The sequence below is a fragment of the Varroa destructor genome, unplaced genomic scaffold (assembly GCF_002443255.2).
Source record: "Varroa destructor unplaced genomic scaffold, Vdes_3.0 BEIS01000001.1, whole genome shotgun sequence".
Taxonomy (NCBI): Eukaryota; Metazoa; Arthropoda; class Arachnida; order Mesostigmata; family Varroidae; genus Varroa; species Varroa destructor.
Genome location: NW_019211454.1, coordinates 61,389,813 through 61,407,227, shown reverse-complemented (window position 1 = coordinate 61,407,227; position 17,415 = coordinate 61,389,813). Strand labels below are relative to the sequence as shown.

At 42.0% G+C, this 17,415-nt stretch overlaps 1 protein-coding gene and 2 long non-coding RNA genes across 3 annotated transcripts in view; 1 reads left to right on the top strand and 2 right to left on the bottom strand.

Moving 5' to 3' along the window:
- The window catches only part of LOC147758905 (uncharacterized), a 232,395-nt gene that overhangs the window by 173,248 nt on the left and 41,732 nt on the right, over positions 1-17,415 (bottom strand). The window lies entirely within an intron of this gene.
- LOC111255338 (uncharacterized) overlaps positions 1-17,415 on the bottom strand; it is a 52,403-nt gene that overhangs the window by 8,330 nt on the left and 26,658 nt on the right. The window lies entirely within an intron of this gene.
- Positions 8,674-17,397, top strand: LOC111255337 (uncharacterized). Its single transcript, XR_002675434.2, has 4 exons — positions 8,674-9,047; positions 9,408-9,491; positions 13,398-13,504; positions 14,667-17,397. It is a non-coding gene; the product is annotated as an uncharacterized LOC111255337 (long non-coding RNA).

The following is a 17,415-nucleotide window of genomic DNA, read 5'->3' as shown; positions in this document are numbered from 1 at the left end:
AACTCACTAAAGCAAAGGGAATCCTGAACTAATAGCGTTGAAGCATTTTCGAAACAGAAAGACAAATAGAAAAAGAAAGAAAATACTAGAGATGGCCGAAGTATGAACAGGGTCTTGAAGAAACAACCATCAACAACGAAGATCGACATCAGATAATGTTTGCGTTGCGCTGCAAACTCCACCTCTCCTGAGAACACTAATGCTGTTAAATGGGAATAACTGTGGGTGTCCTTCTCCTATCCGCAAAGCTGGACTCGTCAAGCCTATAACGATCACGCTGTCCGCGCCTAGAACAAAAGTGGCTATCAGCCGGACACTGGTTCACTAGAGTCTGGCGTTCTGCCAGCGAAAACGAACCACCTCCGTTACTTATTGACCGTGGTCAGTCACCGACGGTTTGTCCCAACAACAGAATATAAACAGTACCAGCATTCCAACTAGAGCGACATAGTCCGCATTATACTGAGTTGTTACTACCCACGCCAGAGACGCTTACCTTACGGGCCAGCTAGTTTGCTGCCTCTGGCCCGACCCATCGAGTTGCTTACCGTTCGTCATATTGTAGTGGCATTCATACAGCATTGTTTTAACCCCAGTTGTTCTTCATAATAGTCGTATAATTGTCGATGAAATTTTGCGTTATTTACTAAGAGCGGTTTTAAAATAAAAACAACACTTTTGTATTTCCCTGACACGACAGTCTGGTAACAGTTTGTTAAGTTGCTTGGCAAAATATACTTACGCCAAAGGGAACTTTGATAGATAGTGCTATCTACGATACGATGGCGCACTACAAGTAACACTCTTGCAACATGCTATTATTCGTACAACATAACAAATATAATAATCAAATACAGAAGTCTTGGTAACACCGTTTATATATTTAATTAGCCGATATGAACTGGCATAATTTAACAGTGAGTTATGACGTTTCTATATAAAAGATGTTTCGAGTCTTACGTCTGGTACTGCCTGAGAACTGCTATCACTATTACTATGTTATTGCTACCATCTCTATTAGTGTATTATAAGCTTCACCATATGCAAAATCGAGCGTGTCGAGCGATAGTTGCGGCGACACTGGTATTGAAAATCGGCGACAACCCGTCATATCCGCGTAATACTGCTACTGATGGCGGCGGCAATGTTTAAAGTTGTAGTAATAATAGAAGCAAGCCTAACCAATTCTAGCTGGCGTTCTCTGTTTACGTGACGTTCATACTAAATTCGTGCAGTAACATCGGTAACAGTGATACCGACAGTGGCAGAAGCAGTACCAACCTATCTCTATTTACGACGCAATGTTTGCAGGGAAAACAGACGCATCTACGTCAAGGCGAACTAAAAGTTCGCTTGTCTGTTTGGCCACGCGCTCACTGACTACTGAACTACTACACACTGAAACTCACTGACTACCCCTATTCCCTTCAGCCTACAATCCCTTTTCAGCCTCTTACTACACTCCGCCCCCTTTATTTAGACTTGCGACCACCGCATGTGCTGCAACTCTTATGGCATTGTCATGCTCTGTATGTGGTCAGGTGTCTGTACCAGGAACTCCCCCACTTCCCAGGGATTAGTCCCCTGATCCGTTCGCTGGATCGCTTTGTTCTCTCTCCTTATGTTTATCTCTCCCTACAACGAATTCCGCGAAGCGTACGCGGACGCTTACCTAAACTCACGATGTTCGGCGCAACTCGTACACGTGCGCTCACAAAATGTTCTCGGTAAAAGCACAATATATGGAAACGGGATGCACTTTGATGCTTCGTCCACCCAGCCGCTGGCTTAATATCATCTAAACTATGTACCAAGAGAACTTAGCACAGGGTAGATGAGCTTGACTGTGCCAGCGGAAGTTGTCTGATCGTTTACGTCGGCTGCTTTATCAGCCATTCAGCCGACACGCACATCAATCTGTAGTCTAACTCAGTTCGTTATACGTATGACATGTTTATAGGGTAACTTTGAGACTGCCACATTACTGCAAGTAGGTACGATGTTCCATGTTTTAAACAGAGGACATTTTATACTCCATACAAGATGTCTTATTTGGCATCTCCTTAGATACTGACAAAAGGCGTATAGCAGTCTGTCTCTTTCTTCGAATAGCTCTTATAATTATTTGATTCTTTGGTCGCATAAAACGCTTAGCTTTCACATGTCCTTCTGAGACATCGGCTATAATTGAAAGATTAAGATGACGCTCAGCACCGCGAGCTTTTCAGTTTGTAGGTGGAAAAAAAACAGGACCTTAGATGGGCCAAAGTTTGACAGCCGTAGAGGGGCGATGTGCTCGTAGAGAACTACAAAGAGCTATCTAGTTTAGTTATCACAATAAAGCCTCCAAGAAAGTCTTTGGATTGCTCATTAAGGCGTTCACTTGATGTAATCTATGGGATACGATATTTTGTCATGGTGGGCAAAATTCAAATACGACTTTGAGCGCCATCACTTAACGGATTAAATATGGCGACCACACGAATAATGCTTTCTTTTAAGTGGAGTGGATGAGCAAGTTTTACTGTGTACCGTGCGACAATACCAGCTTCTGTCGCAGTATTGTGTGCAAGGAATGTTTTTAATCTATGAATCAATTCAACTTCAAGTTGAACTTCTACTCTATTGTATCTAAGATTATTTAGTGGTGTTTTTCCATCACGTTTATAATCTTGATTATCTAGTTGACTGAAATAGATAGTCAGCCATTTGTAATTAGTTAACGATGCCTAGTAGAAGTAAAAACATTGTTACTATTGAAATAAGTTAGGAAGAAAATTAATATCGAACAGCCATATAAGTTAAATAAGATGATGACTATTGTCGTCGTTATATATTATACAATGGATACTATTGTCAAAAATAATCAAACAACATCCAAGTTCCATTCTGAAAAACTGATCCCCATTAATTATACTTCAAGCAAATTAAGCTACCTGATATTATAGAAAGAGTGCTTCGTTACGGGAGTTAGCGTCTCTTCCGTTTCGCTCGAGATGAATGAACTATATCTGATAAAATCAGATGGGCCAGAGTAATTGTCAAGAAGACCTTAATTACAATGCGCATGGACTAGTGGATCAATTGCTGCGCAAATTTACCATGGGTTTTTTGGACCATTTTCTCTAACTCGCCAACTTAAGTCGATTCGGATATATCTGTGTAGTGTGCTTATTGACATGTTTAAACGTGTTAATGTTCTTGTTTTTTGAGGATATCTCAGGCTCTGTAAAAAAAAAACATCTCGGGAACATCTCAAGAGTTCCGCAGAGTTATCGTAGCAGCCTATTTTAATTGGAAACAGAAAGTAGATTGCATTTCAAGAGGCATTGTACCGGCACCTAAAAGCGAAATATATAAATTCGGTGATTTATGACGTCAGTCTCTGTGTAGTATGAATGTCTATGAGACCTTTAAACAGCACCTGTGCGCTCAAAATAATGTGAGAGCTAGGCTCAAGTCAATGCCTGTCTGTTTTGCCTACTGCTAATCATACAAGATACAAAAACACAAAAGATATATAAGATATCATACTGAATATGAATGAAAAGCTCTATGGTTCTTCTAATATGCTTCTCTAATGAAGGCTGGTAGAATTGGAGAAGATACATAAAAGATAGGGTAGCTCGACCAATTGCCGTCGAAGCTAAAAGGGTCCGAATCTGTATATTGCCTCCCTGAGAGCTGGCTAGTCATCCCAATGTTGGGCAAATCCGTTAGGCCATGCATGATTTGTTCTATACGACGCCCAAAATCGGTACGTTTAGACTAAACGTATGATGTCAAAGCAAGTCGTCCTTTAATGGTAAAGTAATTAAGGCAGATCAAAACTACGTCTAACGAAAATGACAGTTCTATATAGGAAAAAGTATAGCATTTTTTTTCAGTAGCAACTTTATACCTATACTTTATCCTAGCTAACTACTTTTCTGTGCAAACAAACCTTATATACGTCGCCGACGAAAAGTTCAGGCTAACTGTCAGCGAAAGGATAGAGCTGAGTCAGACGGTTTTTGTTGTTTTCATAATCGGCGCTTGTCCTTGTAACCTCCATGGAGAACTCTCGTTCTGTATCCTTATTGCCGCTTACGTGCCTTCCGAACTACAATTGCTCAATATAGGCCAGCCGAAACAATGCACTGTTTTCATTAGCGGCAAAAACAATATCAACAACGACAACGCATTTCGTAATTGTCGCAAACGGTGTCTATTGCACTTCCAGAGCTTTCTGTGGCATAGGTGCGCCTTCTTTCGAAGTTTTTTTCCCGTCGACGCGATGACGAGCAAGACAAAACAATAGACGTTCGGTCGCTTGAGCGTCAGCGCACCAATGGGCCGCATATATATATATATACGTAATCGAATTAGCTGTAAGGGACAGGAGGCCTACAGTATAGCATTGCACAGTATTCTGTTACCAACTGCATAGACAGATATTGCTGAAGTTGCCCCCTAGGCCACATGTGATTTTTTCTTCGTCCTTTTATTGCTCCTGGTCGGGATTTTTCGAAGAGTTAGGAAACACAGGCAAGAAAGCCGAAGGTAAGGACTAAGCAAACAAACATCCGAGCTAAACGAATAACCTCTGCTTAAGGTATACAGAAAACAAACCAGTTTACGTCTTCATAGTAGGCGTAACTACGAACTGACCGAAGAAATCCCTCGATACGTCATAACTTGGTTTCTTATGTATACGCATATCCGTCACGTAAGTCGCGTTATGTAATACTTTTGAAATATCCGGCGTAGTGCTATTGTTAGCCCGTGTATAGGATTTTGGGTTTTACGTCCCAAGACGCCTCGCGGAGCACGGAGTGAAACGTGATTTTCAATCTAGATTAGGTTTCATAGGCAAACACAATACTGCTGCACTACTACAACCGCTCTGATAACATTGTTGGACTGTAATGTTATTAATCTATTAGTTCACATGTAGATAATAGCGCTATAAACCGGCTCGGAATCGGCCTGCTAACTAGAGAGAAACTTCGTTACCCATACACTGCGTCAGTGTTTGGTAGAACGATTAGTTCCGCTAGGGAAAGTTGTACCGCACAAGATATTTAGACGAAACTTTAGCTCAATTCACTTAGTACTGATTCGCCTAAACTATTGTAAATAGAATAATAAACCAGAGTTAGGAAAAATCACTCGCGGCGCTGGTTAGAAGATACCAACTTCTTGACTCCTTTCCTTTTTCGTTCTCTCTCTTCGTTTGTTTACCTGTGTCAAACAGTCCTCTGACCCTCAAACTTTTCATGAACCGTATGCCAACGCCTTTCCCTTCAGTCGTTTACAGATTACTGCTGACATCAGTGGAAAGCAGTCTCACTCGTTGGCCATTATTATCCGCTAGAGGCGTTTATCATGTCCTGTGCAATCGGGGACCGGGAGAGAGCAGCGGAAGCTGGGAACTAGGCCACAAGTGCGCTTACGTGAACGGCGGGGGGCGACGGTGACATAGTGTAACGCCAATATGACCAGACGGCTCGCCCCGCTGCCCATTCAAACGACCGCGACGTGGTCGCTACAGTGCGTGCGTTGTCGCCCACCTCCCATCGAAGCGATCTTGACGTTACGCTGGGTCGCAAAAACATATTTCTAAATAACCCTTCTATACCGCGGTAGCGTCTCGTATCAACAGCGTATGACACCGTCTGACTTTGCTAGACTTCGTTTGTGCTACAATACTGCCCTTTACGGTTTTCGAGTCAGGTAACCGAGTTAGCATAGTAGAACAAAATTGGAAGTTGGGTATGTTTAAGGTAAGTTTAAAGAGATCAGGTGAAGTTCGTAGAAATGGCCGCTTTTTCAATACTGATGATGAATGAGGCAGTTCATTTGCTGCGAATGGAAAAGGCTGCGACAGGGAGACTCGCCCCAAACGACATTTACGTTCTATTGCGCCCATCTAAAATAGTTCACGTAATATCTGCGAGCTGACTTCCGCATCAATCTTTGACAGTTGTTTACTAAGCTAACCATTGCTGCCATGATGAATAAGGGAAGCATATGAAAGGTAATCGTTCATGTGCATTTCAAATAGAATATTAGGTCCAGCAATACTGCACAGCAGCAATGATACCGATATTTTGGAAAAGTACTCTGTCTTTCTGGGCATTGACTACATCGCTTGATACCGGAAAATGGGGTTTGTTAAATAAAACTTTCCGCTTTGCGTCGTTCGTTTCATCGAAAGTCTCGGCCGTTCAAGTAGCTCGATCTTTTAGCCAGAGAAGAACAGCCCGACCTCATTATCAATTCGCTCATTCTGTTGAATGGAAAAACTCGTAAGACACCTTCTGTACCTTTTGTACGAACATTCACTCGGAACCAATTCAGCTTTGTTATCATCCCTACATGAGGGTTATTGCGCAAAAATCTTTTACTCATAGAAACCGCTCTCTAGGAATATTTATGGGGAGGTGACATAAATCTGCCAGACTAGTTTAGTTTACACCCTTAGAAGCGGATATACTGTAAATGGCTCAACAACATATAGATAAAATAATTAATGTAAAATTATTGTCCGAACATAGGTAATGTAACAAGCCAGCAGTATTCTATTGCGTAATATATCATTTTGGGTTCCTTTTGATATCAGACTTTCCCAGCGGGTAACGAACCCAACCCAGTCCGTATAAGAAAATCACAGCTGGTAAATCATTGATGTAAATTACGCTAAACTCTATTAGATCACGTATTTATCTTACACGTGAATGCAGATGTCTGCCATTTCAGTTTTTAAGATGCTTAATCATTACTTTTCGATATTTCCCCTCGACACGAAACGGCCTACAAACGACAATTTCACGTCACTCCTGAAAATGAATATACACTGGAAACATCGATCTTTAATGTGGATGTTAATTACTGAAGAAAATCCACTTATCTCTTTCGTATGTATCCTAGTGTATTTTAGAGAAGTTAGATCGCTTCGTGGACATAGGACTCAAGCCTCATCAACGTTGGCCTGATGATACCCATGGGAGCCGAGACAAAAAGCTACGAGCATATTATTCATTTTCTGGAGCAGAACTAGTGTGAATGACAAGACGAATATTTTAATAAATCAGCAGTCTAAAATAACAGGGATTTGGGCACATTTTTCTTATTCACTGTTCTAAACGTCCTGTTTTACAGTGAGTTGCCGCGTAAGGTATGACGGCGCTACGAACAAGTTTGCTCTGTGATCTAATTCTGTACACATGTATTGCATCGTCGCTAATAGACGCCGATACTACAACATATATATATATATATATATGAGAATTTCGTTTCGAGAAGAGCGTTAGATATGGACGCGAAACCCGTCTAGTTCTATTTATTATAAACTGTTGAAAGACAAAGCCCTATCTATATCTCAAACGCATGTTAGCACCTTTGCATCTCCTGCTGTTGTGGGTTCATCTGTGCGATTTGAGCGTATCTCTCTTCCTTCCTTCCTTCCTTCCCATTCAATGTCATAAATAGAGGTCGTTTCTCGGCCCAGTAAACGCAACAAGTTCAACCGAGATTGTTTCCTATCTCCGCTCGGCTTACCCACTCGGACGTTTACGTTTTCTTTTCCAATGACTTTCTTGCTGCTTCTTGTGTCAATTCGATTTGATTCAGGCGAACACTCGCCGAAGATTATCATCATCATCAGAGCATTTATAGGCAAAGTGAAGTGGTCGATTTTTTTTAGGTTCGTAGTTGAGTTTCGTACGGTTTTTCTCAGCGGACACACTCGTCTCTATGGAAAGAATCAGAGTCTTCAAAAAGTTACTCCCAAACAATCTGATGGCTAGCTGTAGTGTTTTGCGAATACGATCACAAGTAGTTACATCTTCTCAAATACAGTGACGTTTAGCTGCCGTCGAGATAACTTGAGGATGAGAAAGAGGCTAACTTACGTAGCAAACTGTACAACCGCTTATATGAACCCTCCAACGAGAGACACTGGTTTCCAACAAATTATATGATAGTCACATTTACTTCTACGCCAAACACTTTAAACTTGGTTAGACGTGATACGTGCCTTCGGGTGTCGATCGTAGATACTCTTCCACGCAGCTCTTACTCAGTAAACATTATCATTTCAAGAAAAGACCATTAGACGAGCTCTATCTGAAGAACTCAATCAGAATTCGGATTTCATCTCTACTGTGATCGTACGTAGCGGAAACAAACACACTTGTCGGCCTGCATCTGATCCACATGTGACGTCTCCATGGATCATAGTCCTTGTGAGGGTCGCCACGCCCTCTCTTCTCACAATCTTGTCGTTAGTCGCCTTGCTATTTCCTCCAACCTGTCAACTCGATCTCAAGAGCGCGAAAACATCGAATTTTTCCAAGTTAGATCGCAGCCGACAGAATCGTAGTTTACGGCAGCAAGCCGCTGCAGCGTTGAACAAGCATCAAAGACGCGGTTTTTTGATCACGTACTTTAGTGGCCGTCGGCGTTCAGTAAGGAAGTAGTTCGTCGGCTGTAGAGACACGTCGCTAGCCATCCTCTTGCTTCTTGCTCGTTGGCTCCTTTCGATGATACTACTACTACTACTACTACCACTAGCCACTACGAAAACTGGCACAGCCTTAGTGCTCTCTCCCGACCTGAGACACCCGTCACGTTCTCCTGTGACTTCTGAAAAGCCATCCAATTTCGCTTACTATCTCAGTGTGCTCAGCCCTCTTTGGCTTGCCATTTGGCCATTTGCCGGAACCCGCCAAACTAGAACCCAAGCAGCAAATTATCGAAAAACTGTTGCGCGGGGCCGCAGACCTAAAGATACTTCTTATGACACGTATATAAGAAAAGTAAACTCGTTCAGGTAATAAAAATCGTATCAGAAAGAATAATGCTTTAGGTAAACTTTCAGACAGACGACAATAGGAAAGATAGTTGCATGACTATTCCGCCATATTGTATTCGCGATAGTCTGCGTTTTGATCATTTAAAGCTTAGTATTTGTGAAGTGTCAGTACATTTAGCCGTTGATTCAGCAAAAATTCTCGTTGGAATACACACCAAGCTTATGACCGATGGAAGAGTGAAGACTACTAGTATGTGTTTCATATTGCATCGCTTTTTATTAATATTCATATCTGACGGTAGCTTCAATGGATGATAGTTCTACTAAGCAGACATATCGAAACATTCTGATACGCTTCATCATAAAATATAACTATCTATTATTATCAATTATTAACAAATTATCCCTATTTACCTATGACCGGTTTGATAAAAATATAGCAACATTTTTACTAGGGTGCATATACGCTGACTTAGACGTTAGGCTAGCGATGCTATATATTTGTTCAGTTATTGGGATCTTTTTTTATAGGTCAGCTTTAGCCTATCCCATAATTTTATACTCGTAAATCTGTAGTTGGTATTAACAGCGTGAACGCACTTTATTGAAGGCAGATTATCGTAAACTGAAGATCATTTGTTCTACGAAAACGAAAGTCGCTTTGGAAATAATGAAACGAATGGAATATCTGAAGGTATGAATCATATAAATAGTCCTATAACAAAATCTAAATAGCATATTGTTGCCCTCTCAATGTGTATTTGGATTGAAGAACCCAAATAAGTTCGAATCTCTACATCATTGAGATGATCTACAAACCCCATACAGGATCGATAGTATACGCAAGTGAAGATTATTGGTCGGTTGTATTACATTCTAATTTAGCAGAAGATCACAAAATGATTTTGCGTCGTCACTATCGGCTTGTCACTTAATTGTTTGCAGGAAATATATTCAAGCTTTTTGTTTCAAATATGATGAAGGGAGACAAAAGAACGAAAAAACAAAAGGCTTACGTTAGTTAATTTTCGCCGAGGGTTCTTTGACAAACAAGACAGTGAATGTCGAACTATCCAGCGAGACCCCACTAAGCAACTATCTCACTAACGAATCACCACCGAATAGCTGCGTATGGCTAAGAAAAAGACTCCCACACTAAGCGTTTAAGAACAAATCCCTTTTGCCTTCCTACAGGATTACCAAGGGTGAGCTTAATTTAATTACAGACAAGAGAGTTAACGTCGTCTTGCAGTAAGAAGGGCAAACTTTGCTCATTAAGTGCAACAGGTTCCTATTCCTGGTAGCGTGGCCAGAAACAGACAAAGCAACTACTAGCCGCAGCAAGCATTGTCTTAAAATTAGTCTTTGCGACCCTCTTTCATATGGCAAAAATAGGAACTGTAGTCCGAGCTTGAAATGCTTAGTTTTATCACTTGCACCTTAATCTATTACTTTTTTCCTGTACTAATAAGTGCAATTCTCCGTGCGCGACCAAGCTTTTTGATAATGAAAAAAAAAAAAAAAAAAACCGCTCAATAGCTGTGATGAATTGGTTTGAAAAGGTGCCGAAAATTATGGCGTGGTAGCCTACGAGGTCAAGATACTTTCTTAACAAGTAAGAGACCTGGGGTTCGTTTTTTTGAAATCTTTTATTTAGTATTTAATATCACTCCGTAATATAATAACCGCTAAAATCCACATTATAGCAAATCATATTATAATGGGATAATGCCCAATATTGGTCCTTTCACTCTAATAGAAACTGGTCAAAACTGACTGTTCAAAAAGCGCACCATCATACATTAGCATCAGCCAGCAATATCCTCATAATTATGAAGCGTTTTCGTGGTGTTTGCTCGATCTAAAGTTCTTAGCACGCAGCTGTAGTACATAGCCGACGTACACGAAACAAAATAGAAAACTTCGCCCGCTAGAGGATTGTGGCAGATGTGCGCTGTGTTTAGATCAATGGATAGCCAATGGTTTTGTGCCTGCCTTTGCCTGATTCTCCAGGAAAAGGAGATACGAATGGCCTCTTGCCCGTTCGTCTTTGCCGAACATCTTTGTTGTCGAATTTGGTGAGCAATCTAACAGGTTGCCTAACCGGCGTCTCTTCTCTCGGATTTGTTGCTTCTCCCCACGAGGGAATCCCAAATCATTTCGGTCTCGTTTTTTGCAGTTCGTTTTATTCTAATACCACCATTACCGAAGAGAGTAAAGCTGAGTGGTGATTTTTATCAGCTGATGCGCGGCGCTCATCCTCCTGGACGCCTGTTAGCTAGTTTTATTAGAGAAAAAAAGAGCTATAATAGTACCACGACCACCGCCATCGTCAGGAGACGGAAATCGACAGTGTAGTAGTAGACGACACGTCGTATTTGCTGCTAGTGATGAAAAAAACGAACGAAAAGACAGTAGCGGGCATGGCAGAAACGTCACTAGGATAGGAAAAGCATGCAGAGGCCCACGGGGTAGAATCATGGAATAGTACGAAGCTCATGATGCGGAACGTGGACTGAGTACATTATTTCTACAGTAAGGTAGTTCCTATGCCTCACGTCCGAGGAGCACGCGCAAAAGTTAAAAAGAGGCCTCCTATCTATAGCTACGAGAGTTCAATGAAACTCTACTAAGAATTTACCGCTGTGGGATAACTTGGAAATATGTTCAGTGTTATGAGGCGTCTCCACTAGCAATTGCTTGTAAGCGTCTATTGTACCCACATCACATGCTTGATAAAAACGTTTCATTTTCTGGAAGATAAATGCGTACCTTAATTTCGTGTGTAATATCTGGGCTCAACGCTGAAATACAGAATATTTTTGCATTAAAAAAGCGGCCATTATCGTCAGCAAAATTGGAGTACTTATTTGTGTTGCGCCTTTGTTGTGTTATATCATTGTGCTGCGCTTAATGATAGGTCTACACTCGTTCGTTTTTCTCACTGGAACACCATTAAGTACTGAGCAATGTGCCTTCGAGTGCTTAATACTGTCTTGCTATCGCTTATCCTGTCTACATTTAGTCGCCTACTAATGTCTCTATAAGGAATTACGATCTGTGCTGGCAAACGGTGCTGCTGCTTCAAGGATCTGCCGAGGTGGACGGCAATCGGAGCAGCTAGATACAATGGAGTATAAAGAAACCGTTATAGCGTAGCAACTGATTTGATATATTCGGCTTCCTAGTGCTCGAATCTTTAATTATTGAACGCCTGAAAGTTACATATATTCGGTTCCGGATCTACACCACTCTATGTGTCACTAGGATTAGTACGAGGGCACACTACAGTTGTGCTTTCAAGCGGGCAACACATTTAATCACATAACTTTGCTTTGCCCCACATCTAAGGCGGCTCAGCTGTATCATTTCTTGCAAAAAAATTCTTACTTAGAAGGATATGGTCCCTCTTCGATTTTACCTAATTAGAACTGTTTGTATTGACTTCATGCGCTCATGGCTCAACGCAACTTCGTGATTTTGGCCATGATGATTCAGGCCCATGTGCAACTAGGTGATACCTTCCTACGAATTGAAAACAAGCATCGCTATGATACGGTTGACGAACTACAACTTATAGAACTTTTCTGACAATTTGCATATCTCTTGTTTTTTCTTGGTAATAAAAGGTAACAGAGCCCTGGGAACATTTCTGTCTCAGATCAAACTATTAAAGTATAGATAATCTGGGACAGTGCTGGGCGGATCGACCCCTTTGGCCTTATTAGGATAACAATCGATTTAGAAAATAAGCTAGGGAAACTTTGGCATTTTCGCTGTTGTTATTGGTAGGTCGATAAGGCTGGGGGTTCTTTTGCATTAGCCGCTAATCTGTGCCTGTTAGGTCAGTATACGTTCGCTTGCGCTATCCAATGGTGCATACTGCTAGTGTAGACAGTGAACTGGCCAACACATGTTTGCGTGGCAAGAGCGCGTCAACAAAGGCAGAGGTTCTAGGAATTTCGTTGTTCAAGCCCCGTCGTATAGAAAGATGTTTTGCTGTTTTCATTTGATTCGCTGCCGCAGTTGTGTACCGATAGCAATTCTTGGCCTGCCAGAGGACATAGGATCAGCGCGAACTGTGGTGCGAATGATGAGAGCATACGGGAATGAGGGTGATTACGTATCACTAAAAGACAATGACCTTAGCCATAACATCCAGTGATGTCTCTGCCCTGGTTCGCCAAGGTTATTAAAGGTATAGGCGTGGGCTTCCTCGCTAGCGGTTGTGCGTCAACATAGAGTATGATCTATAGTGATGGATACGTCTAGGCGGAACTAATGATGGTGCCAGAGGGTAGTCACTTTACCAACGCGGTACCCGAGTGCGAAGAATATAGAAATTTTCATGTTGCTAAAATGGAAAAGTACGAATGGCCTAGGAAGTGCGTCGAAAAAACGTTTTGCCAAAGTAGAATGTAATATATAATATTACCTGAAAATAATCGATACTTGATATAATATGATGAATACTTGATAATAATAATTGGGTGCTTCCTAGTGAAAATGGCAGATACTAGATAAAACCTGCATTTGGTAGACATCGGGAAGGAATATGTAATTTCTGAGATCTGATTGAAAATCCATTTCTATCTTACAGGCATTCAATTATGGAACACTTGGCAAAACTCCTTAAACACGCTGCGCAGGGGTTAAAATGAGCAGTACAAAATGACAGGACTGAACAACATCAATATGCATTAAGCGGTAATGCTACGAGTCGAAAACCGGAAAGCGGACACAGATCAAAGACAACCATTGATAAGTTTAAATGATATTACAGGTTTTTCTATTGTTTGGTGGTGACAGACAGATCGTGCCATCTCTGCTCTTCTTGCGATAAAAATCTCCACAGCAACTAAACAAATGTTTGTTTGTTACGTAGTGTTTTTGTATGCGTTAATTGATCAGTACAATGTTCATACACAATGGAAGATCTATCCTCGTATGCATTGAGATGGAAAAAATTTCACGAAGGCTGGACGTAGTGACTTGGCGCAACTTCAAGTATTACCTGCGCTCGAAGGTTGGTGGCATAGTGCTATAGCCATACAGAAATTCTATCGATGTATCCAGCGGTTTTATGGAAAGTGGTTGCAACATAAGCTTTCAATCCAATGGCCTAATCATTTGAATTTAACGCACATAGTTGCGTTAATGTTGTATCAAGTGGCGAAACCTAGCGGTCTATTGACGTCAATGTACTCAGGAGATACATAACTGATACATAAATTTGTCTCATCTTAGTGGGTCCGACCTCAGTGTGAGACGGCTGGACGACAATCTGATCGGAACGAACGATTTTACCATTACTGTTCTTTTGCTTTTCGATCATCGAAGAGGGAAGGACCCGCCAGCCAACTGACAGACCTGAGGCTTTGCTTAAGATATATAGAAAGCAAGCTACGCAGGAAAGTGTGCAGGACCAAGCAGGCTTAGCCACAATAACAGCCATAGGAGTTGCAATACCGGCAGTCTCGATGTCTAGCCTCAGCCGCAGCGACTAGCCAATGAAGGGCGATTATTTTTCTTTCATGCTCCATGACAAGCATCCAAGCGTTTCCATTAAATGATAAAAGAAACGTTTTTGCTGATGAAACCCTAAGCCCCGGCCGACCGTTTATGCGACCACTAGCTCGCTCCATCTGACTCTAGCAAAAAGCAACGGTGTGATGTTAGCCGCATCGCCGTTCTTTCCTTTGCAGCCATTGCGTGCCAAACCAATGTGAATGTCTATGTCCCCGCCTAACCTAAACCCACAGTTTCTCCTCGACCTCCTTGCTACCACCACCCCCCAACCTTTCAATACCCCTCTAAGTCCGTTCTAGGCGTTTCCTTATCCGCTTTTCATTCTTTGTTATTTGCGCAGTGACCTCCCCGCCAGCCGTTGACCGAGTCCTACATATAGCGCTCGACCACCGGGACGTCCGTCCTTTGTGGTAGCATTTCATTGCAAAGTTGAAGGACCCAATATACACATGCAGGCGCACGCACGGCTGCGGCGACGGCTGTAGCTTGGGCTATCTGTATGAACTTTGCACCCGCCGGAACATCACCGCAATCCAAGTGCCCACCAGCAACAACACGCAGAGGAGTTTCCAGCGCTAGAAATCGTCGTGGACCGGACTGTGGATGACCCCTCGATTGCGGATAGGAAGAAGCGGTAAGTAGCGCATAGCGGGGACGGCTGGATACTCTGGGCGGCTATGAGTGGCAGTGGCATTAGCTGTCTGCCGCGAGTGTCATGCCATCCATTGTGCACAAGCGAGTTGAGAAGTGAGATTTGGGGACCCGTGTGGGACGGCCAGGAAGATGGGGATCAACGAAATCGTCACGATCCATCATGCAGCCAGCGGCAGCAGGGAAAAAGAGTTAGCCAGTAGCGAAAAAAGGGACAGGAAGTGTTGGCCTATTTTCCTAAAGCTGGCTCTCCTTCACTTCAACGGCGATAACACTAATGGCAACAGCTCTCACTCAACTTCGGAATCGTATCATGTGATGCTACATGCGGTCACACATCCAGAACACAGAGTTAACTATCGCTCAATTCATATTTAGTATAAGTAATCACAGTTTCGATGAACGACTGACAAAGCATTCGGGCGTTCTTCGACCTATATGCAGAAGCAGGTCCACTAGACGAAAGAAACGAGTGAATGGCTGTTTGTTTATGTTGGCACTATCATATTGAGGAAGGATCGATTTAACCTGACTGTATTTTAGAAGGACTCATTGATGTCAATCATATTATGTGTAACTATTATTTCTAGAATAATAACTATTAGCCACGACAAATTGTTGTCGTTTCTAAATTTGTCATAGCTAGACCGAACACTTTCAATCGGGTCGGTTCAAAATCTTCTTAGACAGAGTAAACGATCGCAATGCGGTCAACGACCTGGAGACTAGAGTAAGGCCTTACCGTCTGCATGATTGTGCCTACATACGGAACCTACCTCTTTCTTACCAGCTCCATCATGTACTTAAAAAAAACATTCCGATAAGAGCAAAAACGGTTTACGAAACAGAAGAGTTCTTAAAGAATTCATCAGTGTCGTCCAAAATAAAATGTCATACGTCAATATGATAAAGAGCTCCTTTTAGAATGTTAGGCCATTTATATGCATGTTGAAAAAGGCCATACGCGTCTCTCAGCAAAATTGACCAATGAAAAATTAACGGACAACAAGTGCCAATTTCTACTTATGATTACACGGAACACTACGAGCGATCGATTCTTCATCGACAAGCAAGCTATACAAACGTACCGCAGGTCCTAGTCTCAACAATCTCGGTCGCCAGTCCAAAATACTGGCAATAAAAGGCTAATAAGGTTAAACTGCCTATCATCAAAAGAACACTGTATTGTGTAAGGCTGTCACAACCGGTCAGGTTTGCTCTTGGAGAAATCAGCTCAAAAGAAGAGTATTTTGGTCTGAAAAGTAGTGATGAAGTGTTTCTTGCTCAAAGGTCCCAGCGCTGCGGATATTCACGGAAAATTGGTGAAGGCGTCAGGTAAGAAAGCACAAAGCGTGAATGGTATAAACCAATACGGAGATAATGTAGCAAGACTGCAAGTTGGGGCGTTGAAGGCTAGCGAGGAGATGATCACATATCGGGAGCCGAGGAACACGAAGGTGTTACTGCAATCGAAAAGCCTTTTCGCGAAAGCAGACCTTCGGGTGCAGGAGCTTTGTCGGCTAGAACCGGCATAGTACAAATTTATGATTTAACTGAGTAAAACACGGGTTTCCCGGCTATTCGAAGCCGGTTGTAAATTTATGCGTTATATTCCGCGTGCAATTTTGACAATTTTAGCCAACAAGAAAGTCGCCATAGACCAGATATAATCTAACGTCTATTGACGGCCGGAGGGGAATCACAAGGCAGAATTGCGTTGCCTTAAAGAAAAGTCGAATTTGGCGGCAGTACCGAGTAGGTTTGGACATAAGGTAAATGTAGACTCTACTCGACATTAGGGACCTCCATTACTGACAAGTGCTCGCTGATAATTGAGCAATGAATGCGGCCCGCTATCTCGAATTCGTCAAAAGATTCATGACCCCTTGGCACGGCAGTTGAAAGCTCATAGTCTGGTTGCCTAATGACAACGTCAGATCTCCCCAATTGCTCCGTGGATTGTTTTCTACATAAAAAAAAATAGCTCGTGTTGACAAACGCATTTCGAAATCTGCGTATGTTTGCGAAGTCTAGCGAAGAATATATCTCTCGAAATATATGTCAGCTCTAAGTAGAATTCGGGATCGTTTCAGATGTCAAGTAACCTAAGATGGCATTCTGACACGCTGATCAGAATGTCTCCACGTTACACTTCATTTTAAAGCATGACAATAAAAAGCAGACCTCAGAGCGTATCTATTACAAAATAGTTCTATTGTTCACTAGGACGTATCTCTTTTGGCTGAACAACGAGCAGCGAACACGTTTTTTCATAAAGGAAATTATAGAGAGGCTACAAACACGATGCCATACTTCGCAGGTTGCGTTACGTACGTAGTCTTCTATTAAAAAACGACAATTCGAGCCAAACAATAAGTTTTTAAAAGTCGAAAGGGAAGTGTACAATACAAATCAAACATTTTAGTTACATTGCCCCA